This window comes from Etheostoma spectabile, chromosome 10 (assembly GCF_008692095.1).
Source record: "Etheostoma spectabile isolate EspeVRDwgs_2016 chromosome 10, UIUC_Espe_1.0, whole genome shotgun sequence".
NCBI classification, from domain to species: Eukaryota; Metazoa; Chordata; class Actinopteri; order Perciformes; family Percidae; genus Etheostoma; species Etheostoma spectabile.
This window is the reverse complement of record NC_045742.1, coordinates 16,450,192-16,451,972: the sequence shown is the minus strand read 5'-3', so window position 1 is coordinate 16,451,972 and position 1,781 is coordinate 16,450,192. Positions and strand designations below refer to the sequence as shown.

The window sequence follows — 1,781 nt, the reverse complement described above, 5'->3', positions numbered from 1 at the left end:
CGGTAAATGCATGGCAGAGGACTGTGTGGTAAGGGTTATGGTGGAGACGGCTTACTGCGATGTGGCCAGTTCTCTAATTAGCTGTTAAATGGGAGATTACAGCCTAGAGTGCTTCCAGGGAGCGCTTTTACACTGCTGACAGCCTGCCTGTCCAGCTCGCCAACCACACCCCACGGAGACTTGCACGGGGGCTGCTGCAGCATCCTCCAGCCACAGAGGTCGGATGTCCTTCATACAGACTGTAATGTGTTGGTGTTTCTGTGTGAGGTACGGTTATGTAGCATTTCCACCGTGCTGCACTGGTGTGACCACAGACTAATGTGGTCCATATTCCACCAGGGGCCGGGGGCCTCTCTTATACCGTGCAGGACACGGGAAGAAACATCGGCACAGTAACGGCTAAGTAATGTATCAAGAAGACGAGAACAGTGGAAGCAGTTGAATATTAATCACTCGTGTCGGGTAACGTTATCATCACGCTGCATACTTCCTCTTCGGCTAGCTGGCAGAGTCGAGCAGAGATGTCACACTGGTTCACGATACAGACAAAATTCACATCCCTGTCTTAGCTGTCCTGTCTGTTGTCTATCATCTCAGACTGAGCAAAGTTACCTGAAATGGAGGTCTGGTGGTCGCAAGTGGCCTGATGTTGCAGAAGCGTCGCTGCCTTTTTATTTGCTTCCCATCCAGGAAGAGAGGCTTCGGTGTGTGAAGAGCTGAATTAACTCCTCTCCAGCTCTTCAAAGATGCCAAGCTCAGCTAACTGCAAACAGCGACCGTTTGCAACTTTATTCTTCACATATCACACACATTTTCCAGCAGTTAACACAGCGACTGAAGTTGTGTTGTCATAGGCTACTATCCTCTAGCTGCAGATTCAGCTTCAGGCGTCTCCTCTCGCGCCGCACATTGACATTTTCATCCACGCCCACAAACACACACACACACACGACGTCATCCGTTCCTATACATTTCAAACACACGAGTGAAAAAATATATGACTAATTAAGACCGTATTGCTGCCTGTGTCGACGTGAACATGGGGAGGGGACAAACGCCGGTCGGGCGTCGCCGGTAGCGTGATAGAAGCGCGACACCTGACTGCGTGTTCAAGAATGACACCGCGCGCGGTTTATGCGTGGACACGCCGCCGGTGAGGGAGAACCTTACGTCGTCAGGGCGTGCGCGGGCGACAGACTAGGATATCAAGCACTCACACAAAAAGATAATTATTTTAAAGACATATTGCTTTTATGGTCTGTGTAAGCGCAATTAAGATATAAGTTCTTAACTTAACTCAATTAACTAATTATGGAAAGAAGATTGGGAACCGACATTTCTGTGTGTGAATAAAGATTCATTGTAAAATAAGATACTCAACCAAATTCTATGAATTGGTTACTTTTTGAACAAATTGTTTTTATAAAGCTAAAATATCTTTTTATGTTTTCATTTTTAGCTGCAATGTATCTCTTTGTTCATATTTAACAGTTTCATTTCATTGTCAATGTATTTTACTTATTAAATATATTTTATTGTAAGAATACTTTTACGCTATTATGTGGAATATGCTACCAGCACTCCTTTATCTTGTATTGTGTACTTGGTTTGTACCCAATGTGCTGTGTACAATTTGAACATGAGGTGATGATGATGATGATGATGATGATGATTACCAATATATTTTAGGCCGAGTAAGAACTACAGTGCCTATTGCCAGGCATAATTGTAAAAATAATATTTAAAGGTTATTAAAGGATAACCAACATCATCATTGTCAA

At 44.0% G+C, this 1,781-nt stretch overlaps 1 protein-coding gene across 1 annotated transcript in view; it reads right to left on the bottom strand.

Annotated features, from left to right (window-relative positions):
* The window catches only part of jakmip1 (janus kinase and microtubule interacting protein 1), a 23,613-nt gene extending 22,464 nt beyond the window's left edge, over positions 1-1,149 (bottom strand). The window contains exon 1 of the mRNA XM_032528031.1: positions 613-1,149. The gene's annotated coding sequence lies outside the window, so the exon portion shown is untranslated. The remainder of the gene's footprint in view (positions 1-612) is intronic.
* Positions 1,150-1,781: the final 632 nt, after the last annotated feature.